The following is a 23937-nucleotide window of genomic DNA, read 5'->3' on the forward strand; positions in this document are numbered from 1 at the left end:
GATGAAGAACGTTGGGATCTGCCATCTTTGCAGAGATGCCGAATTATTCATGCGTACCTTGGAATCACCTTCCCTTAAACTGGCTCTCTCCCTGGCCACTTCTCTGTGGGTGCCCTCAGTTTTCCTCTTCCATAAAATGAAACAAGCAAAGTCTGTGCTTCCACTGAGCTTTGCCCATAATACATTCTTTCTTTAAAAAAAAAAAAAAGTGAGGGGTTTGGGCATTTCTGGAAGGAGCATTTCTGTTTGGAAGTCCTTCCTAGCCTGCAATGCACATTGCTTTTCTGAAGCAAAAGAAATGCCCTTGGCGCCTGTTCAGAGACCCTTCATTTATTCCAATTTTATTTATTTGGAATTAGAAAAAAAGGCTGGGGTGGAGTCCTGGCCACAAGCCCTGATCCTAATAAGTCCTACATTCAGCAACAGAAAGGGGAGGAGTCCTCCTTCTTCCTGCCTTGCCAATTTCTACATCTTCCTCTGTAATGCCACAGGAGGGGCACCGGTCACCTTTCCAGAGGCATGTTTTGCCCCCTGGCAGGCGGAGCACGCTCGCGCCATCTGTTTGCTTTTTCAGAGGCAAAGGAAAGCTGCTTCTCTCAGCCAGAGCTGCGTCAGGCTGGATTTATGCTCCTTGTTCTGCTGGGGGAGCGCAAACCAGATGGAGCACTGGCGGTCTGATTACCTTTGGCTGCCTCCAATGCTCTGCCCATGCGGGAATGCTTTCTTCTGCCTTCCCCAGAGGCTTGGGGGAAGAAGGAGCCAGGGTGGGGCTGCCGGGCTTGGGGAAGGAGGTCCGACTAACACACCCGGATTGGCGAGGCTTCAGCTGCTGCAACGAAAAGAGCAGGGAATGGGAAGGGAGAGAGTGGGTTTCCTTGGAGCACATCTCCAGCCTATCGTTGTGGATGGAACAGCCACAGCGAAACCAGGTGCTGCAGGAAATAGCTCTAGCCAACAGGGAAACAGCAAATAAATCTCCTTCACTAGAGAAAGGAAAATGGCACGTACTTTTCCAAAAAGTAAAAACGCGCCCCTTCTTTCTTCCTCTCCTTCCCATTCCTGACCTATGTCAGACCATTTTGCCTAGTGCTGGGAAGCCTTTGAATGTGACCAGCTGCCATTTGCAGGACTGGCCTTCTTCTTCTCTGATGCCCTCATCAAGAGGTCCTCTCCATCCTTATAATGGATTGAAATGGGGCACTTGGCGGGCAGTTTGTCTGCAACCAGTGGGTGAGAAAAATGCTCACATGGATTAGCCTTAAATCTGGAACCATCTAAGGACGCAGCAGAGGATGATGGTTGTCCCCAGTTTCTTGATAAGCCAGATGTAATTAATGAGCTTGATGAAATGAAGTCTCTTCTTGGGTCATTCTTGCAAGCTGTTCCTGTCTGAATCCTGATGGTGATGCCTAGGTTCTGGTCCAGAGAGATAGGAAGGACCCTGCTTCTCCCCTTGATATTCATTGGCCTCCCTAAGTAGCCTAGAGATGGCTACAAGTGGGTCCTTGGAGAAAGGGCTCCACATAGCTGCCAGCTTCATTGTGACCTTGGGGACCATGAACATGAGCATTGTACAAAAGGCTTTCCCTTACCATTGCTTAATCCAACCAACCTCACAGCATCAGTGATCAGGGGGTGGAGCTTCTGAGCCAAAAGCTGATGCCTCCACTTTGCCTGGCAGATGTTTGAGAACTGCTACAAATATGCCTGGTACTAGTGGTGTATGGGCATTTGCAGCCTATCTCTGCTCACTAGGAAGGAAGAAGGTAGCAAGAGCCAATGCTGGCTCCCTCAGTGGTCTCTGTACCCTGTGGTTGACTTTGCCAGTTGCTGATGCTAAGAAGGAGAGGGTTATTTTGGAATCCACTAACACAGGTGAACTTTCACCCTGGTTTGGTCCGGTCCCTGGAGAATCTTCCCTGGAAAAAGTAGACTTAATAAGCTAATCTACTCAATTATTTCTGGATGAATAGTGAGGGAAATCAACTCCTCTATATTATTTCACATACATTGAAGCTTTTATGTAATTTTCACATTGTGTTTTTTTCTGCTTTGCATTTCGCTCCAAACTCACTGCATACTTTTTCCCTTATGTGTATATATGCCTGCCAGCTAAGAGTAACTAGTCAAGAATCTACTGTAATTAAATAGTCTCTGCTAATCTACAAAAGCTCACCCTGGGACCAATTTGTCAAACTGCCACAAGACTCTTGTGTTTTCACCATATCCATACAATTTCTTCACCTAATCTATCTCTAAGGGAGCTCCTTGGAAGAAAAGTGGGATAAAAATGTCAAACACAAAGAGCAGAAGGAGAAGAGGCTCCAATGGATGGTCAGCAAAAACAGCATGATTCCTATTGTTACAGCGGGGATGGGGAAACTTTGGCCATTGAGATCCATCAGGCCACAGGAGAGGTCCTACCACCTCCCTCAAAGCCTCCCTTATCCCCTAGTATTATTTGTTTGTTTCTTTGTTTTATGACATTTATTATGGCTGCCTACTCCAGAAGACTTTGGGCAGCTCACAGTATCCAAATACAAAATTACAACAGTTAAATTCAGGCCTGGGAACAGAACCAGGTCTTAAGGGCCTTCCAGAACCCCAGGAGAATGGGTGCCATAGATTTCTCACCATATGGGGGATGCTGTTGCAGAGGGCAAGGGCAGCAACAGAGTTGGCCACCCCACTATGGTCTGTCCATGTCATGCCTTTCCTCCTGAAAGGGAAAAATAGATGTATGGCAAAAACAGCAGAAGGTGATCTTGTTGACAAAAGTATAACAAACTGCAGAGTCCATTGCATTTCATCCCTGCCCTGTCTTTGCTCTTTGAGAGACAAGCGTGGGGCACAGATGAAGCCAAGAGGGTCTTGGGAGCTGGCCTAAACTTCCTCCTAATAGAGAACATGTGGTGTGGCACCTGTCAAATGTATTTATTTATTTGAATTATAGACCTACCCAACCAGCTAGCGACCCAAGATGGTGTACAAGAGGGTTAAAAACATAATTCAAGGCTACAAGACAAAGCAGCAACCATGTCAGGGCAAGATAAAAAGCTAAAACACAGACCATCCAGCCTTGGCCATGTAGCTGCTGGAAGAGTCAGGGTTTTAAGACCTTCCTAAAGGACAGCAGAGGCAGGACCATATGGACTTCAGGGGGAATGCTATTCCAAAGAGCAGGCATGTTTACAGATAAGGAACATCTTCTGAGTCCTATAAGATGACACGGTTTTGTTGATGGGACCTGAAGCATGCCACCCCTGTCAGACGTTATAGGATCAGCAGAGATAATTCGAGCTGGGTGATCTTGCAGATACTGTATATAAACCATGAAATGCCTAGACACCCTAAGCCATGAAGGACCAGGTACTTTGAATTGTACCTAGAAGCCAGTTGGCAACCAATATAGCCCACAAAGTACAGGCATCACATGAACATACGAAGGTGCGCTACATTCTGGACCACCTGCAACTTCTTAACGGTCTTTGAGGAAGTGAAGGATCTCTGTCAATTCATCCCAGAACGCAATACATAGTGAATGAAACAATACTTCTTTTTGCACCAGCTGAAAGAACATGCCAACTTTTCAGCATTTTTTTTAATCAGGCAGAATAGTGGAAGGTGGGGAGGCGAAAACATATTTAGCCTTATTTTCACTTTTGCTGAATAAGCAGACCCCAAGATGCCACTGAGTTCTACTCACGTTTATTCAGAGAAGGGAGGAGGGGGAAGTCAAGAAAGTGCTTTCACACAGAAAGCCACATGACCCCGTTGTGCGCAGCTCTCCCAAGGACTCCAAGTCCCAGCGTTCCAGCCCAAAACATCCGAGCACATGAGGGAAAAGTTAGCATGAGACGAAGACGCAATAGACACCAGATTTTGCTGGCAAGGCTGGAGAAAATTTAAGCCAAGAAAACAGAAACAAAGCCAGACAGTTCAGGACTGGCGAGAGGGAGGGAGGAGGGAGAATCTAATCAGGACCTTTCCAAGATTTACACAAAGGAATCCAACCCGGAAATCTTAGGCATGAACAAAACAACATCGTTAGGAAAACAACTAGTCCTGATAGAACACCCTCAGAAAACAACAGTAAGTCTCCTGGGCACCTCAAGACAATAGGGCACGCTACGGTGGGACCCCGGCTGGAATGCAAAACCAGGAAGTTGCATGAATTCCAAGTGTTCAGCCAGCTGGGATGCTGAAATGCCAGATTTGGATGCTTTCAAGATGCTCTTGATGAAACAATTCACATCTTAATTGGGTAGCCTTGGAGAAGTCAATTGCTGTTAATTTGCCATCTTGTAAACCCAAAACAAAAAAGGACCCTTGCATGTTTACTTAGAATTTCCACTGCTCAGTTTCCACGTGGTACTGAGGTCCTAATATGGTCCTTTGGTTGACTCACTCAACAGATTGTGATTAAGACAAACTCAGAGTTGAAGTGTGAATAGTGGAGGGATGAAGTGTGATGCAAACTCATTCAGTTGCATGAAGACTCCATTAATGTTTTCCATGTGAAAGGGACAATTTAGTAAACCTCTGAATCTCTCTTGCTCTGCTGATTAGGAATTTTATTTGTGACTGTTTTATCATGCTTCTCTTCCAAGGATCTCGGAGCAGAGTGAATGGCTTCTCTTAGCCAAGCTTATCCTCCTAACAATTCTAGGAAGTGGATTACGCTGAGAGATAATGTGAGACAGGGTGAGCTTCATTTGAATGGCAAAGTGGAGAGAGTCTTGTACACTTGGCTGTCCTGTCCCTGTGCAGTTTTTGGCCATCATAGGAGAATCAACGTTCTGGTATTGTTTGTGAAATGTTTGTTCCATCTTTCCGCCAAGACCTCAAGGTCAATACAGAGCATTCCCTTCTTCATCTTTTCCTTACAAGAAGAAGCCTATGGGGTAGACTGGGTCACCTCTTGAGCTTTTCTGGCTGAAGGTGGATTCACACTTGGGGCTCCCCAGTCCTTTGCGACACCTTAACACACTGGGTATCATTTATTCAAATGCTGGAGCTGAAGCAAAGAACATTGTGTTATGATCCCTAATGTTTTATGAGGACCAAAGAAGGTCAGGGTTGAGTCCTTGGGGTTCTCTGAGCTTGGTTGTTTTCTTGCAAAGGTTTCATTACCCGGCTAGGTAACATCTTCAGTGCATGATGGTCAATGTTCAACAGCTGGAGCTTTGCCTAGCGGGAAAAAATAAAAATGCCCCTGACAAATGTGATCCTACTTCAGAGTTGTTCATGGGGAAGGTGCTCTCTCCCTGTGTGGAATAGAGTCATACTGTCCTGCACTTTGTGAAGGAGGGAAGATGATGTTGAGGCATGCAAGCAAGACTTCGCCATTAGGGGGCAACCTTGTTCTAATCAGTAGAGTTTGCTCCCCAAATAGGAAAGGGAGCAGCATTTGTTTAAAGGAGGCTCGAAATGTACACATTAACATTTCTCTTGGGAATACTGAGTCAGCACTCTGTAAACAGACCATCCCCAAAGTGAAACATTCCCTTAGAACTCAAAATGACCTACAGGCTTTTCATGTAAGAGCGGTTTGCTATTCAGGCTGCTCCCATCCTGTACTCTCTGCCCTCAGGAAAGATCACACTACACTCCGTGAGGTGACATGCTTTGCAGCAAGCACACAGCGGCAGGGCTCCACCGCCAGGTGTTGACATTTTGCAACATCCCACAAGGGAGACAATTGTGGACAGAGGATCTGATTGTGCAGAAACGGAGCCAGTGCTCTCTTTATCTACCCCTGTCCCTCTCCATCACTTCATCTCAGTTCCAGTATGGGCGCTCTTGTAACAAACAGAAGAGCCTAGGAGCCCAAGTGATGTGGTCCTGCCTATGCTACATCATTGGCCCTGGTCACCAAAGCCTTAACTGGAAGGTACACTGCCTCTGAAAAACGCAGGTTGCAAATCACATTGCTTTATATATGTATATGCTTTATATCAGCTTATATATTTATGTGCATATATATATATATATATATATATATGTGTGTGTGTGTGTGTGTGTGTCTGTTTCAAATTTAGTCACTGCCCATCTCACTCAAAGAGTGACTCTGGGCAGTTTACAATAAAACCACAATAAATACAGATTAAAATACAATAAAAACAATGTCCATAAATAAACAATGTCTTCCAAGGCACTGATGGTAAATAAAGGTTATTAACCTACAGGAGCGTCTTCAGGGTGCCAGCCACCCCGAGGGTTGGTTACCCCCCTTCACGCCCCACACAAGTTGGCAGAGCCAGGTCCTCAGCCCTTTCCAGAAGGCCGGGAGAGTGGGGGCCTGCCTCACCTCTGGGGGGAGAGTGTTCCAGAGGGCAGGGGCCACAGCAGAGAAGGCTCTCCTTTTGGGCCCCACCAGTGGACATTCTGTCACAGATGGGGTCTGTAACAGACCTTCTCTGCCTGACCGGGTGGGACAGGTCGACGTAATGGGGATGAGACGGTCCCTCAGGTAACCTGGTCCCATGCCATGTACATATGCTCATAACCCTAAAAGACTTTCAAAGTCTAGAGGCCAGGATTATATCTTACAGCAACAGGTCCTATCGCTTAACTCTTTGCTGCGGGCCTTTCTTTATCCTGAATCTCCCACTTCACTGGATGACCCCCGCGTTCAACTATTCTGAGAAGGAGCCACACGTGTCTCTAGCCACGCTCTGTAACTTTATTGTTTGCGCGTAAGAGGCGTAAACACAAGCCTCGAAACAAACAGCCCTGCTATGCAGGCACATATATCATGTTTCTCCCTTGGCTCCAGACCAGACTGGTTCCTGGAGACAGAATGTCGTGCCCTTGGCAGAATCGAAGGAAACACCTTGTTCCTTGGAAGGCTGTATTGCTGGCCAGGCACAGCGGCCTCTTCCTTCGGCTGCATTGTTTGGAAGTTGGATTTCCCTTTTTATTGCCTTAGAGCGACTCGTGAGGGAACCCCATGCATAAAATGTATGTAAATGCACCTATGTAGATTTATTGGGAGCAAGTAGGCTCTGAGGCCTATTGAAAACAATACATTTTTTTTCTTTTTTAGTTTCAGTGGTATTAAGGCACAATCATCACTTGGCCGAGAGCCCCCCCAAGTTGTGTTCACATGATACACTGAGTCACCAACTTAGTCAACAACAGGACAAGTTACAATAGAGTAGTACACAAACTCAAGCTGCTTGGTTAGTTTATAGTTCATGTGTTGCAAAAATCCAGAAAACTGCCTGTCAGGGTGATGCGAATAGAGCCCCTGGGGTTTATTTTCAGAACAGGTAGGATTTCAACCTAAGTCATGATTAAGTTACTCTGGAGTAAGCTTCATGGAATTTAGTGGGACTTGTTTTTGAATAAACCTGGGATCCTCAGTGTAAACTCAGTTTGTTGTAGGTGACCGTCAGGTTTGTATCATCAAGTGGTTGACAGCCAATACTTCAGGCACAGAGGACTAGAGGCATTTGTAACCTATTATGCAGGTTTCCTTAACCTGACACTCTCCAGATGTGTAGAGACTGCAGTTCCCAGAATTCTAGAATGGCAGCAAGAAGACATCTGGAGGGCGCCCAGTCAGGGAAGGGTGTACTAGGAGTCCTAGCGATTCTACACTAGGAATGTTGTACATTTGGCCTTCTCCTGTTCTTGAGGTGCTACCAGGTAAAGTCTGAGTGAAGCTCAACTCCTGGCAACTTCACAGACACATCCATGTCATTTCTTGCCAGTAATATAGAAGTGATTCGCCACTGAATTTTCCCAGGATGCATTTTTCCCTCTAAGTCTAGCCCACTACCCAAGGATTACCTGGTGGTCTCCCACCCAAGCACTCACGAGGTGTGATCTTGCTTAGCTTTTCCAAATCCGTGGAGGTCAGCTAGGTGCTTCTATCTATCTGGGCCCTGTAATATTATAGACTGGGATCAACCCACTTTTTTTCACTGCTGTTTGCCATTCATAAAGTAGAACTAGTAAGCCATAAAATGAGAATGGCTGATTTACTGAGTTGTTTTGAGAAAGAACATAAAGGTTAAGTTATTCCATCCAAAGGAAAGCACTTTATGTCCCACTGGTTTCAGCAGAAGCTGTTTGGGTTCAGTCACCGGTACTTACAAAATGTATGGAAGGATAATTTGATGTGGCTGGCTTTTTACATATCATGCTGATGGAATAACAGGATCCTTTAAATCAGTGTTTCTTAAACTTTTTGCTTTCAGGACCCCTTCCCACTTTTAAAAATGACAGAGGACCCCAAAAGGGCTTTTGTTTGTATGAGTTATGTTTATCAATATTTAGCGTATTCAAAATTAAAACTGATGCATTTGTGGAATATTTATTTATTGACTCATTTAAAAAGAACAATATTAAACCCAATAGATATTAACATAAATAAAATATTTTTATTTAAAAAAAACTAGTTTTTTTAACAAATAAAAATAATAATGAGAAGAGTGACATTGTTTTAAATTTTTGCAAATATCTTCAATGTCTGCCAAATCATTCTGATTTCGCAGACCTCTGACAGCATCTCAGACCACATTTTAAGAAACACTGCTTTAAATAACCAATTATTTATTACTGAAAACATGATGTTGGACCCAAAACGGGGTTCTTGCCCGGAGACAACTGCCAATAACTTCACCAGACATGAGAAACCTTTAGAAGTTTCCTTTATTGTTGCGCAGCAGTAAAGGGGCTACCTCTGTCAAAAGAGGCACCCCGAACACAAAGAAATTGGGTTTTTTTATACATGGAGTTCAAGAAAACAGAATCAAGAGGAAGGATAACGATTGGTTAGGAGCCTCTTTATGAACTCGTGCATTGGATGGCATCTTGTTATCAGGGAAGGTAATTTACTTACTTTGCATTTCTCTCTCTCTACCATAAGGGAGGGGCACCGAAAGGAAAGCAAAATTACAAGCTAATTCCTCCATGCCTTGGGAGGTTTCAGATATGGGTTACTGCACCCCTGCCCTAATGACAGATGGGTCACTAAGATTAAAAGACCCATTTAGGTTAAGGCCAGGAGGGATTAACTATAGATTCTTGCTTTTCCACAGGAATTGCTCATACAGTGTTTCTCCATTTCATGCCCCTCAATGATGCAATCCATTAGATCATGCATAGTAATGAATGCAGATCAGTTAACTTTTTACCATTCCTGTATGATATATATACAATTCCAATAGAAATCATTATATATATAAAAATCACTCGTCATACCAAGTATTGTAAGAGTTGCTCCCTGTGAATCTGCAACTCTAGCAATCTTCTGTTGGAATAATGTGTTCACACATTTGCAAAAGGAAACTAGCTATGAATTCTTCAGCTCCACCTAACCTCTCCTGCAAGGCTTCCTGTGGGTTTTTTGGTCTTTGAAATGGTAATGATTTGACCCCACAGCACAACCCTCCCCCCCACTTTTTTCCTCCTTGCTCTTATAATGTTGTTGTTACCTGAAGAAGTGTGTTTATGTGTGTGTTCTCCTGTAGCTTTGCTTGCAATAAATAATTCTAAGTTACTTACCTAGCGTTTTTTTAAAATAAAAAGCAAAACTAAAAGATTTAATCATTGGGCAAAAACAACCAATAATAATAACAACAACAAATGCATATAAAGCCATAATTGAAAAGACAGCAAATGCCGCCTCTGCAAAGAAGCTGAAGAAACAGTGGACCACCTAGTTAGCTGCTGCAAGAAGATCACACAGACTGACTACAAACAACGGCATGAAAAGTACCAACAATTGTGCATTGGAATATCTGCAAGAAATACCGTTTGCCTGCAAGCAAGAATTCGTAGGATTACAAAACAGACACAGTAATAGAGAATGAAGAAGCTAAAGTGCTCTGGGACTTTAGAATTCAAACAGACAAGCACCTGCCACATAACACCCCAGACTTAACAATTGTTGATAAGAAACATGAAAAAGTCTAGATAATGGACATTGCAATACCTGGAGACAGCAGAAGAGAGGAGAAAGAGAGGAGAAAATCACAAAATACAAAGACCTGCAAATAGAAATAGAACAACTGTAACAAAAGAAAGCAAAGATAGTACCAATAGTAAGAGCCGCCTTGGGTGCAATCCCAGAACATCTGGAGCACCACTTGAAGACCATCAGCATTGACCATCAGTCAATTGCAAAAGGCACCTTTACTTGGAACAGCTTATATCCTGCGACGATACCTTTACCACCATCAAATAACGCCTATCCCAGGTCCTTGGGAAGGACTCAATAGGTGGATAAAAATGCCAGATCCAGCCTAAACATCTGGCTGACTGTGCAACCAACCATAATTTCTTAAATGTATATGCCGCCTGATTCCCAGCGACTCTGGGCAGAATCCAATGGGACTAGGATTTCATTTCTACTGCTGGGATTCAAATTTGCATAGGAAGTTGCATCCTCAGGACTGGAAGATTAATTTCTGGAGGATGAGGAATTGAATACCATGGCTAGAAATGCCGTCAGCGGTGATCTTCTTTGTCAAGTGCAAACCATTCTCAATATGCTCAGATACTCTCATCACTGCACATTTTCCTAAACTGAGCCCAAACCTTGAAAACCAGCTTCACCGCTAAGCCCTGATAATTTTTGACTGGGATTTCAGTTCTGAATCCATTGCCTACCCCTGAGTCCATGGGTCCAAGCTTTTAGAACACAAGCCAATGTTTGATCAACTGCCTTCTTTCATCTGGAAGCCTGTATGCACTGGTGTCTGCCTTACTGGGGTTGAAATTACACCTAGATGATTGCAACAGAGCTGACAGCTTTTTCCTCTCAGGATGATTGGAAGGGATGTGAACAAGACTGCAGTTAATCAGTTTCGTGCAAAAGATGCTGTCATTGCATTCTTAGAGAACAGGCTCAAGTCTGTGTGTTTGTGAACATTCATTCTTCCCAGAAGCCTCTTCGCATTCTAAGACATCCAGCAAATTCCAGTCTATCTCCCACTGAAGCAAGGGACACATTTCAGATCTTTGTATGTTGTACCCGCTATATTCACTGAACCCACTGATGGCTTCACAATGATTATAATGAAGATTATACAGGCAGAAGGCTCACACAGCCAATTGGTTCCTTTTCTGTGTTCCTTTAGATAACCAGGATTCTCTGAGTTAAGGGGTTTTTTAAAACAAGCAGTAATCAAGTCAGGATCTCCAAGCCCTCTTGGGAGACATCTCCTTCCTGCATCCCCCGCTTCAGTTGTGTTTCTCTGAACTTACGATCCAAATCCAGGTCCCAGGCCTGGTTATCCCATTCCTCCCCAATCTACACACACAAACACAAATACACACATCAAAGGGAAATGTCAAGGATGGTGTCTCGGCCACAGCGCCGCCTCGGTCTCCGGGGCGGAAGGGATGTTGATTTAACAGCAGCAGCTTGGGGGCAAAAGCCAAGGGGAGGCCGCCTGCGTTTGGCTGATCGGCAGGGGTGTGGATGCCTGCCCAGCGGCAGAGGCTGCCAGAGTGTTGAAAGAGCCCCAGTGACAGAAGAAGGAGCCAGCTGCTCTGCCGAATGCCAGCTTTCCCGCAGAAGCAGTCATGTGACAGCCAGGCTCCAGCCAAACCAAACGGGCCACCCTAGGGAATTGGGTAACGTCTTCCTTTTCTTCTTTCCTCTTCCGTTCCTTAGCGATGGCTTTCTCTCTCACACACACACACACACGTTGACATTTAACGGTGTGCAATTTTAACAAAATCCACCAACACCTAGGACTGCCTTGGTGGATCATTTCACGCATTGCCTGATTCCAACACAAGTGGCCCAAGGCAATTTGGTTCCATAGCTTTCCTGGCCAGGGACAGATAATGTACTCGAAAACCAAATGTGTATGAGAATCCACAATTCATTCCTGCTCCAACTTCTACTCCACACTGGGGTTGTTGGTAACGTCTGAGGTGATAACTTCTCTAGCAACCACTTCCTTATGGGATGAAACTATTCCTAGGCGTTATGGCTTCAGGCTCTAAAGAAGGGTGTTGGCAGGAGAATGACATGAATGAAAACTCGGATATTGAAAAGGGAACTACTAGAAGCCAGGTGAAGAAGAGTTCAAATTCAGCCTTTCCTCCAATCTTCTAGTTTTCTGTGGTGGACTTTAGAGACATTCCATCTTGCAGACCCCTCCCCCCCATATGCCGTGTGAAAAATGGTATAGTCCGAAACGTTATGAATTGTTTTCATTGACAGAGCTCCCACCTGGAATGTGTGATGTCACAATAATGAATTGAATATAGATTCACACAAGACCATACCATTAGGCAAAGCGAGGAGGCGGCCACATCTCACAGGAGATGCCGGGTGACAGGAAACAGCAAGAATCTGCAACGTCCTTCAGTCTTGAAGGAAAGAAAGGGTTGATTTAAGATGCAGGAAAATATTAGCCCTTACAATATATCCAGGCTCCACTTTTTAAGGGGTGGGACAGTGTAAAAGACTTCTCTTTCCCCAACAAACTCATTCTTCAGTTGTTATTTTTGGTCAGAGACCCATTGTGCAGAAGAAGGTCAAAGCCAGTTTTTCATTCCAGAATGCAGGACCCTGAACAATGAGAGGCATTCTAGGAAGGCAGATTCTGACTGAATGTTAGAATGAACCTAATAATACAAGCAAATTATCCAGAGAGGTTGGGGGGCTCACCTTCTCAGATGTGGTCCAGGGGAGGCTGGAATGCCATTTGTCAGCAATGCCTTAATTTGGATTTCTGTATTGAATTGGGGGGGGGAGGGGCGGTACTTGGATTTAAGAGTCTTGGTGGTCTCTTCCAACTCGGTTATGTATGGTCTAGTGCTGGTGGTTTCTGGAGAGACATCTTGCTTAGTGGTGACCCCCAAATTGTGTGGGATTGTAGGACTACCCTGAAACTATCAGAGGAGTCTTCCCAGGCTATTAATGGCCAAAGTTCGGCAGCAGAGGCTCCCTCTTTCTTGAAGATGCTGTGTTAATCCCTGAGCCCTCCAGCAACAGGAGTTTGGGGCAGCGGGCAATAGGAAAGACCCCTGTTAGAAGCACTGTAGCCTGAGTAGAAAATGCTAATTAAGACAGACAAAGAGTCTCTTCCTACATTTGGAGGGTTGTTAACAGCCGCATTTTAAAAACCGAGGAATCTTTTGCTCAGTTTTTGTTACTTATAGGCAATTTGGAAAACTGCATCCTTATTGCTGTGATGTTCCTTTATATATCCTAAAGAAACCATTAAATAGCCCAGGGCTATTTGGCAAACTGACCAGGTGGGGGGGCGGGAAGCTAACTGTGGAAAGTGGTTTCCCCAAGGAATGGAGAACTGTACAGTTGTCACACCCAGCATGTCTCTGCCTGACCCAACAAGAAGGAACCGGAAAGAAACTTTTCCTAGGCATATTAGTTTAAAACCCTTTGCCTCTGCGAGGAAGAAACTCAAAAGCCCATCAAAACTGCACATTCCTACAACTGGATATCCAGTTGGAAGCATCCATGTGCTTGGTCTGTTCTGACTCAGCAGTTGAAACTTGAGGAATATCCAAGGTTTCCAAAGGATACTTGGAAAATCTGACCTTGGGGTTTCCTGTTGGACAACAGAGAGTGTGGGATGTTCATGTTCTCTCTCTCTCTCCCCCTCTTTTCTCAGCTGATCCTTACAAGAGTCTGTTCCATCCCACCTTCTGTGCAGCTGCTTTTTCCATATTTAATGGGCAACTTGTGTTCTAAAACTCCTTCATTGGACTGTCTTCCAGGGGGAGGATGGTGGGGGATAAGGTCATCTTCCCTCTCCTTCTGGTGTCCCCCCCCCCCTTCTTTTCCTTGATTTTTTTTTTTTTTAATACTCGTGTGTATGTGTGAGTGATGTCATCTGGCTATTAAGATGCACGTTCTCCTCTAAGAATTCAGACAGAATGTTGGACGCCTTAACCGCGCAGTCCTACGGAGATTACTCAGAAGGAGACCCCCTTGAGTTAACTGGTGATTGCTTCAAGGCAACTGGGAATAGGATTGTAGCCTAAATATCTGTATAAATTTGCTGACCTGCCTGATTTATGGTGTTCTGCTGCAGTGATTTGTTTGGAATAATGTTGGGAGGAGGGAAGGGAAAAATAGGAGGGGGTTTATTGTCATCATAGTTTCCATAGTGGAAGAATAAGAAGCGGTAATGCTTATTTAAAATGTGGGGAGCTGCAGACAGGTCCTGCATAATTGTGCAGCCCCCTCCATCCTGCATAAAGTGTGTGCAACACAGAGACCCTTACGTGGCAAAGGTTTTCCATCAGACCTGCCTTCCAAACAATAAAAGAATTGAGCTTAGCTGCAGGGCCAGCAAGCCAGGGACCCGGAAAGACCTGGTCAATTGTGGCTGATCTCAAAAGTCAAAGAGAAATAGACCTGGTTAGGACTTTGATAGGCAACCACCAGGAAACCCCAGAACTGTAGGCTAGGTTGGGAAGTTGTCCATGAAATCACCAGAAGTCAAGCTTGACTTGAACAATTTTTTTCTATCAAGCTCAAAGAGGTCAAATGTAGACACAAGCTTTTTTTTTTTTCCCCTATGGTGGTGTCATTTTTTATTTCTGCTATTGCCGGGGACCTCAAAAGCTGGCCCTCTCTGACTCTCTGAGTTCTTGCGTCTTCCCTCTTCCCAGCTGCAGCAGGTCAGGTGACCACAATGGAAGATTCCTACATGCTCCATTAAATACTGGTGCTTCTCCTCCCAGTGCCACCCCCCTTGGCCCCAGATGTGATCTCCGATGGGTTCTGAAGACGTTAACCTGTTGCTTATCCATATATAGCTGCCTTCTCCTCCTCCCGTCCCAGGGACTGGGATTCCTGGACTCATGCCCAGGCTCAGGGGTGCGATTCTAGGGAGTATCTTCATTTGGGCATTTCCGAGTACCATTTTGTGTGTCTCTGGGATGGGCTCTTCACAGTGCAAAGCTGACTCAGAGATGTTGTAACATCCTACCAGTTGGGACTTAGTCCCTAAGTTAGACCTCTATTTCAAACCTAACAATTCTCAGTTCTCAGGAAAGGGTGCTGAGAGTCAGCTACCCTTCTATTTTATTTCTCTTCCATTTCTCTTTTCCTTTTGAAAAAATGATGATTGGAGGAATTCTAGGAAATGGTACATGGGTATATGAGCACCAGCCTCGAGTGTGAAGAGGCAACCATAGAAGGAGGAAGCATGAGAACTTTGGTTCCCCCATCCAACTCCTCTCCTAATTCCACTGCTGTTGCCAGAAGAGAGTTCTCAAGGTGCCCTTTTTCTCCTTAAGCGTGGGTATGATCAGGGGGTGACAAAAGACCGTTCTTTCTGCTTCTCCTGTGCTTGACCTGGTGGTTGGCTGACCACAAGCTAGAGTCAAGATAACTAGAGCAGCCTTCTTAATGAATCTCTGGGAGGAAATGATGGCTTGTTTCCTTCCACTACAAACACACGTTCCCTTCAAATGGACTTTTTGGCTAGTTGATGGGGTGTAGCAGTAAGAGCAAAATCGACTAGGCCTTCATCAGACTCTCGCCCGGTGGCTCTCAGCCACTTTGCTGACAGTCTGAGATAACCCTTGGAGCCAGAAACTGGCCTGAGACGTTGGGGCTCCCTCCTTGGCCAAGCATAGACTGCTGTTTCTTAAGCTTACCTCATTTATCTCTCTGTCAGCTACTGCAGAACCTGTGCCTGATTTACTGTATAACAGGCCACCTCTCCTCCATTTTCTACATCTGCATTATCAGAGGCAGGAACAGAATTAAGAAACTTTGCAAACCTGGGTTCCACAGCCTCTCATCCCATTTCCTCCAAGGAGCTGGGAACAGGATATTAGAGCAGGGCTGCGTTCTTTTAAAAAAACAATACATGCATTCACATCTATATTGTACATACACATAAACCCAAAGAAACAGCCTCCTGTTAAAGGGAAGGGGAGTTTGCAGCATGGAAATATTCCTTTTGAATTGCCTAATTTATTGCATTAAGTATGATTTCAGGTTTTTCAAGAACAAACTTTTCGTAAGAACATAGCGAAGATAGGAATTGGGGAAGTTTAATCGCTAGCCATTTTGAAGATTTTACTGTAACTGTGAGGACTAGGAACTTGATTAAAGAAAGCAAAGCATAGTTTCTCACACTTCCATTTAGGATTCCAAATTCTATCATGATATACTTGCAGATGATGAATGACAGCAGTTGGGTAATCCATATTAACCACTATCAGTCACTTTCCTCCTGCATAAAGAGTTCTGTAAGAGCCAGGTTGGTGTAGTGGTGAAGGCATCAGGCTAGAAACCAGGAGACCACGAGTTCTAGTTCTGCCTTAGGCACAAAGCCAGGTGGGTGATCTTCAGCCAGTCCCCCTCTCTCAGCCCTAGGATGGCGGAAGGGCAAGCCACTTCCAAAAAACCTTGCCAAGAACTGTCCAGGCAGTTGCCAGGAGTCAATGCTGACTTGAAGGCACAAAAACAAAAAACCAAAACTTTTGAATATCCATCCTCTTTTCCCATTTTCACTGACATAGGTTTAAATCCAGAATTTGAAGTTTTGTTTTATAATTTAATTGCAATTTAATAATAAAAGAATCTAGCAAGACTGTTACTCCTTTCTGTTGGCCTCAGTCAAAATGAAGGCTCAGTTTATGGCCTTCAGCTGCTAATGACGATAGAATCATTTTTAGCGTTTTTGAGCTACAGTGGTACCTCGGTTCACGAACTTAATTCGTTCCACGATTCTGGTCGCGAGCCGAATTGGTCGCGAACCGAATCACATTTTCCCATAAGGCTCAATGTAAATAAGGTTAATCTGTTCTGAACCATATGTATTTTTTTTTTAACCACAAAAATATGAAACAAAGTACAGTACAGTACAGTATGAAGAGAGAGAACGCTAACCTTGCTTGAGGCGACACCAAAAAGCTTCACAGCAAGTGTCTGTCTGCGACCGTGATCTCGCCTAGAGGAAGCCACGACCACGTGTCAGAGCAGGGAAGATGGCCGCAGGTCGTGTTCGTCACCCGATGCGGAGTTCACAAACGGAAGCAACATTTTGCGAATGCTGCTGTTCGCGAACCGAATTGTTCGTGAACAGAAGCATTCGTGAACCGAGGTATTACTGTATTTGCCAGCTCACAAAAATACACACAATCTGATATTATGCCTTCAAGAGGCAGCTTAGCTGCTTTATAGAAATCGGGGGATTTTTTTTTTCCACATAGCACTATACAGTAGTGTATTCTGCAGTGTTATGTAGCGTAGTATTTTGTAACGGACTATCCTGTGAGTTCCTATAAATGTGGTGGTTAGAATGCTAGAATTGGCCTAAGAAGGGAAGAGTTTAAACGGTCTTAGAAATATGAAATTCACTGAGTGACTTTAGCCTAGTCATAGTCTCCTGATCATTACCTCTCAAGGTTTTTTAAAGACAAATTCAGAGAAGAAGGAAAATCATTTATCCAACCTGCAATTCTTGGAGGAACAGTGAGATATAAAATTGTGAAATATACATGCAGGGACATAGAAAAGTCAAAAGTTCATTGTTCTATTTCAAAAATATCCAACAAAACCAGGGCAAAGTAATGAACATCCTTTATTAAGATGTTTTTTAAAAAAAGTCACAGATCAATGCGTTCGTTCTGGAACTTTTCGGAATTTTTCTTCTGTGAACACCTCAGGCTTTAACATGCGGCTCTAATATGCTTAGCCTTTTGTTTTACTTAACATCCACCCTGGAGAATTCAAAAGAATGTTCATTGGTCCTCGGATAATAAGCCATTACCATGCAGGAATCTGAGCATAGCCACCTTGTGACAAATAGCTCGTGAAAATAAACCCTCCTTCAAGTCAGGCATGACCCCCGATGACTTCCGAGATGCAGCCCCCTCGTTTTCTTGGCAACGGTACCAGAGAGGGGGGAGTTGCCTTTGGCATCTTCTGGGATGATCCCACATGAAGTGAGGGGTGCTGGGAGTGATAAATCAGCACGATCTGCAGGGGAACAACTTCCCTGACTCTGTGCTACACCAAATAGGCTAAGTGGACCATTCCAGTTGCCTTCAAAACAAGAAGAGCTTCTCCAGTAGATTCCCAAGGAACAGACCTCTCTTAAAGAGACAGGGCTGGCTGCTGGACCTTTCCCTCCTTCCTTTCCTCTTGCCAGCTGGCAACCTGATCAGTGCTTAACTGGGTTACTCCAATTCCAGTTTCATTCCCCTGAATGGGCTACAACTTCCAACCCCTGCCTGTCCATTCTGCTGAGCCAAGCTGGGTCTCGACCATGTCCTCTCCTTATCTTTCCACCCTCCCTCCCCAGATGCCTGTTATTCCAAATATATCTTATCAGCCCCAAGAATCCAGTTTGGCCCCTGGTGATTAAATAGCTGCAACCCCATGGCTTCTCTAAACCCCCCTTAATGACCCCAAGATTTGGCCCAGCTCTTTCCTTGGCTTCTTTTTTAGTACGATTTATGCTTTGCTAGATTCTGATGTGCAGCCCGGACACCTTTGTTGGGTCACAATTCAGCCAGAATGTCCAAATGGAGAGGAAGAGGGGCGGAAAAAGATCTGCCTTCACACCAATTTTTTTTAATTTTTTTTTTTTGTGCTCCGCAGTGATTTATGCCTTTGGAGTCAGGATGTCTTCAACGTCCTCGCTCGGGTGATAGCAAATGTCCCTGTGGCTCCAATTCACATTCCATTTCAGTGACACCAAATGGATGTCGAATAAAGCCACCATGTGTGGGCTGAAAAAATCCAGACATCACCAGATGGCAGCAAAGAAATACAGAAAACCCTAACTCTGCTCCCATCTAGTGGTCATCTAGATGTTTGCAGGCCAGATTTGATAGTCCTAGTCCTAGGATCCTTGTTCTTGTTATCGTTGCAGAGTAATCACCATGATATCCTACTACACTATTCCTTCCTCCACATAATTAAGAATGCATGTCCTTTCCTTTCGTATTAACCTTTCAAGTGAGAACAGGCAGAAAGGAGATTAGGATCGATTGAAGATTTCCAGGTGGTTTAAAGCAAACACGCATGCATTTCTGTCTCCTCATTGTTGTGCAACAGCAACAAAGCAATCCTAAATGAACTGCTCAACAAAACGCATAGAAGGGCAGCGAAGCTCAACCTTAGCCTCGGCTTCATAATTCTTAAATTCTCAGGATTCTAGGTTTGTTTTTGTTTTAAGCAGACCAACATCTTAGCCTGCCAGAAGGGAGCTGCAAAAATCTGAATAACCACCAGATGGAAACAAAGAATTATTCTGTAGCTCTTTGCTGTTATTCAAGGTGGCTTCAAGATTTGCAGCCCAGATCTGGTAGCTACCCTTGTTTAAAGCAAACCACCTCCTGGTAGACCAAGGAGTACTCTTTCCCACATTTAATTAGTCCTCATGTTTAACTATTTCAGGGGTTAAAATACTCCACATAGTGGGAAACACATATCACAAATCTGGAGTTACTGTGACTGGAGATAGCTCTGGGGATGGCAACAAAAGATACTGGAGGACTGCACAGCCCTAGTTTATGCACAAGCAGCATGTGTGAACTCAGCTAATTGGGGCCTACATGGTAAAATATGGAAAACCAGTTGTGGCCTTTGCATAATTATACAGTATGATAACTTGATGCGATAAGTCAACCTAGCCCGGGTTTCTGGAATCCTGGTCCAGACTGAATATTACTTATTCTGATTGGAAGGAAGGGGGAGAAAAAATCTCTCTCTGTCTCTCTCTTGTGATAATCAGTCCCTTGCTGAGAAACATTTGTCTCTAGTTTCCGGTGTGAATTGGTGACATTTGTAGTGGGCAAAAGGGCTTTGAAGTTGAACAGATGGAAGGAAGGGCTGGTCCTCACCAAAGCGGGCACGATTCCTTGGTTTGGAACTCTCCCCAGCCCACCGAGGAACGGGAGGCAACGGCTGCAGTTCCATTTTGTACCTCTCCAGCTGTAGCCTGCTGACTTTTATTAGCAGGCAGGGATGTTTGTATTTTGCAATTCTGCAAAGCTGTTTGGTGTGGACTTTGGATGCCTGAAAATTTCCATCACTGGAAAACACAATGTGATCTGAAGGTTCAAATGGGTAAATTGCATTCATTGGACACCCTTCAACATCTCCATGCCACTACTATATATCACAGCCACGGTTAGAGCCAAGAGTCGTCTGCCAGACGTCGTTAAAATAAAAAACTGAGGAGGAGTTTTTAAAATTTGGTCAGACAATATTGTCTCTCGGTCAGCGATGATAAATCAATAGGTATAGGCTGGATGAAACCTTTGAAATAATATTCTTTGTTCTACAAGTTACATATAACTGACTCGTTCAATATCAAAAAGGGAATAATTTATTTTTTAAATTGCAGTAGTAGTCTAGCTGATAGGCATTCAGACACTGATAACTGCATTACACATTGAGGGAAGCTTATAATTTTTAAAGATTGATTAACTAGTTACAGTTTTCAGCTGCATTCAAATATGATTAATCTAATTAATCCATATCTGGATTTGCATAATACATAATAAAGTAATCAACCAGACTGGGTTCGTACAACATGATAAATTATTACAAACCTAACCAAAATTAATGCTAACCTAGCTTTACAGTTGCATCTACAACTGCATCTAGGTTAAATATATTGATTCAATATGTTGCATGCACAAAACCATAATGCTGATTGACCAATAAAAGGAATTTTCTCTCCTTTGAAGTTGCAATGGTTTTTATAGTGTTACCATAAATAAGAAGGAAAACAGAAATTATTAAAGATGTTTTGACTTCTAAAAAGAAATTTTAATTTTTGCTGATTAAATCTTCTCACTTGATGCTATATTGAAACATTTGTTATGTGTAAATGTCCTGAATTGTCCTACGTTCAAAAAATAAATATTAATAAAAGAGCCTTTAACTTTTGGGCAGTCAGGGCTAGAAATTACATTTCTGGCCTTCAGCCTGAAAAATGGAGTGGCGCCTTACTCTTCAGAAGTTTTAAGAGTCTTACCTGCCCTTACTTGGGAGAAAATCCTACTGAATTCAGAAGGTTTTTTTTTTCTGAGTCAACCTGAATAGGACTGCACTCTAAGTGGGTAAGTGAGGAATGAAATCCAAAAGGTCAAGGGACAAGGGAGAACGTACTGCAACCAAGACCTTAATGGTGGTTCAGATAATGTGAGCAGAGAATTGGACAACTCTGAAGGAAAGGCATCCTTGTCAAAAAAGAAAAGGGTGGGATGAGGGTAGAGACCGCTCCAAAGATGGGGACCAGCATGACAGAAAGTTTAGTATTAGCGGTGATGTCTGAGCAACAATAAAAGCCACTAAAAAGGTTCTTTTTAAATGGGGAACCCAGAAGATCTTCTACCTCATCAAATTACTCAGCTTTGGGAAAGATTGCTCCTGGAGCTATGTTAGAACTCAGAAGTCTAATTGCTCCTGTAATAAATCTGTTTAAAAGCATCCTGTCCCCAAGAAAATAATTAGAAACTCTTCTCAGGAACATGGGATGGCAGCCATTCACACAGGGCCATGAAATCTTCCAAGGACTTGTGGATGATTTAAGTATTATTGGACTGGCTATTCACTCAGAATGTAAAATTCCTGCCTTCACTACATTTAAAGAGCCCGTTTGGTGCAGTGGAAAAGGGGCTGGCCTAGAAACCAGGAAACTGTGAGTTCTAGGCCTCCCTTAGGCATGAAAACCGGCTAGGTGACTTTGGGCCGGTCGCTCTGTCTTAGCCCAGCCCACCTCACAGGGTTGTGGTTGTTGTTGTGGGGAAAATAGGAGGCAGGAGTATTAGGCATGTTTGCCATCTTGGGCTGACCCAAATAAATAGATAGAAGATAAGTTAGATAGATAGATAGATAGATAGATAGATAGATAGATAGATAGATAGATAGCTAGCTAGCTAGCTAGCTAGCTAGGCAGGATAAAAATCAAATAATAATAATAATAATAATAATAATAATAATAATAATAATAATAATAATAATGCATACATTTCAAATACTTTCATCCTTAAGGCAGAGTTGGACACAGCAGGTAGTATTGCCCAGCCAACTGATCTTGAAAAAGTCCAACAGGGTCTGGCTTCATTTGTATTTGGATGGGAGACCACCAGGAAATGCAAGGGCTCCAAATTAGCGAGTTGGCAAAATATCCTGCAAAAAGACAACAGCAAATCATTTCTGTAATGCTGCCAAGAACGCTTCTTGGACGCAGTCCCCAGAACTGAGCTCAACTCAAGGGAGACTTTAAAAATCCAGTGTGCTTTATTTGGATCCTACAGGGAGGAAATATATTAGAGTCGGTGTGATCAGGTTCTTGGTCGAAGCAAAAACAAAGCACAATATCCAAGGAGGCAGTCTGCTGTATAGTAGGGAAGAAGTAGAAAAAGGAGGATGAAAGCTGGTTGTTAAGGGCAGCAATGTTACCTTGGAGTTTATACCCCAAAACACTTCTGCATTAAAATACCCCATCCGTACCCAGAAATACAACATGATATTAGTAAGGATAGTGTTGCCATCTAATTTGCAAGATCCAGAGCGTGGATGGTGGAGGAATGGATTAGTAATAATACCTGATGTCAACCCCCATCCACAACCCAGAGTGGGAGAGATTCAGTCCAGAAAGAAACAAGGGATCCCTCTATCTGCTCTTTGGAATGAGGGCTAAGGATACATCCAGAGAGATGGCTCCAACTGCCGCCACCAAGGAAAAGGCCATTATTTTGCTTTTCCCTTCTTCTCTGGGGGAAGAAAAGGGGGAAGAAATGGCAGGAAAACACGGGGAGGTTATAAATCAGAGACAGTGTCTTCCCCATAAATTCTGTGTTGGGATGGCGAAATAATGATGATGAAGATGATGATGATAGTAATAGTAATAATAATAATCATCATTGAGAGCCTGGGGAATTTGTAGCATACAAAATAAATAAATAAACACATCGATGGCTGGTGTGGGTCTTCCGGGCTATGTGGCTGTGTTCTGGAAGTTTTGTTTCCTAACGTTTCGCCAGCACCTGTGACCGGCATCTTCAGAGGGCAGGAGCACAGGCAGGAGCGGTTCTCTCTGTGGCCAGGATGAGGTGACCCTTTTGTGGGTATTTATAGAGATCAGCGAGGGTGCCTGAAGGGGGTGGGGGAGGTTGGGGGGTGGGGGGTTGGGTTAATGAGTGGCTGCTTGTGCCACCCCACCCCCTTCAGGCACCCTCGCTGATCTCTATAAATACCCACAAAAGGGTCACATCATCCTGGGCACAGAGAGAACTGCTCCTGTCTGTGCTCCTGCACTCTGAAGATGCCGGTCACAGGTGCTGGCGAAACGTTAGGAAACAAAACTTCCAGAACACAGCCACACAGCCCGGAAGAACCACACCAGCCATCGTATTCCAGCCGTGAAAGCCTTTGACAACACAAATAAACACATCCTTTGAGTTCCACTTCAAGGGCTTGTTTTTACAACAAAGATGGACTGGGTCCATATGTGTTTGACCATAATGTTTTCACTATACTATGATTGGCTGGACCGACACATAAAGCCAAGCTATATAACACAGCTTACAAACCACAACAGCCGAATACATAACCAACTTAAGCCTCCCACCCTCCCAAAATACATTATGCAGTAGCACAGTATACAAACTCAGACGGGGATCATTTCTTGCCTTTCCATTCAGAATGAAGTCAGCCTGATTCCAACCTCTGGAATCCAGTTTATGACATCCGTCAAGTTTTCACTGATGGTTGTCAGCTTCTGAAATACCATGTTGCAGCTGGATCTCTCGGTGGAGTTTGAGGGAGCCAAAGGATGGCTCTCACAAAAGATGCTCAAATAGGTATAGAGCAGGGGAGAACATCCTTTTGGGGCAAACAGACATGCTTAACCTTTTTGGAGAGTGGAGGGTTTCAAAGCAGGGGAAACCACATCACACATGAAAGATGCTTTTGTGAGGGACTTTGTTTTTTTAAAACTGATAGGCCTATTC

General features: G+C 43.9%; 2 long non-coding RNA genes across 2 annotated transcripts in view; both read right to left on the bottom strand.

Annotated features, from left to right (window-relative positions):
• Positions 1-687: 687 nt before the first annotated feature.
• Positions 688-3876, bottom strand: LOC148216281 (uncharacterized). The gene is made up of 3 exons (XR_015795766.1): positions 3707-3876; positions 2635-2719; positions 688-829 (listed from the first exon to the last, which is right to left on the bottom strand). It is a non-coding gene; the product is annotated as an uncharacterized LOC148216281 (long non-coding RNA).
• A 16425-nt stretch (positions 3877-20301) lies between these two features.
• The window catches only part of LOC148216282 (uncharacterized), a 70943-nt gene continuing 67307 nt past the window's right edge, over positions 20302-23937 (bottom strand). Inside the window, exon 3 of the long non-coding RNA XR_015795664.1 lies at positions 20302-22111. This is a non-coding gene — a long non-coding RNA (uncharacterized LOC148216282). The remainder of the gene's footprint in view (positions 22112-23937) is intronic.

Source organism: Python bivittatus, unplaced genomic scaffold (assembly GCF_059951505.1).
Source record: "Python bivittatus isolate LINGU-HERP-01145 unplaced genomic scaffold, Pbiv_v1 ctg000220_np1212, whole genome shotgun sequence".
Taxonomy (NCBI): domain Eukaryota; kingdom Metazoa; phylum Chordata; class Lepidosauria; order Squamata; family Pythonidae; genus Python; species Python bivittatus.